This window comes from Coenobita brevimanus, chromosome 106 (genome assembly GCF_032717465.1).
Source record: "Coenobita brevimanus isolate Jiangsu-jjx chromosome 106, ASM3271746v2, whole genome shotgun sequence".
In the NCBI taxonomy this organism is placed as follows: Eukaryota; Metazoa; Arthropoda; class Malacostraca; order Decapoda; family Coenobitidae; genus Coenobita; species Coenobita brevimanus.
In genome coordinates this window covers 16,349,538-16,349,749 of record NC_137059.1, presented here as the reverse complement: position 1 = coordinate 16,349,749, position 212 = coordinate 16,349,538, and positions in this window count along the sequence as shown.

The window sequence follows — 212 nt, the reverse complement described above, 5'->3', positions numbered from 1 at the left end:
TCAGGCTGCAACCAATTTCTGCTTTTCGTTTTGATGGCAGCCAGATATGCAAACCCTGATCCGCACAGATAGGTTGTAACGAACGGCAACAGCACTTTCACAGCCTCACTGCCGAGGACTGGTTTCTCCTTCACAGTAGTCCAGAACACTGCTAGTGACTGTTTCATCATGTTGCACCTCGATGAGCTCCTCTTACAGATTTGGGATGGAAG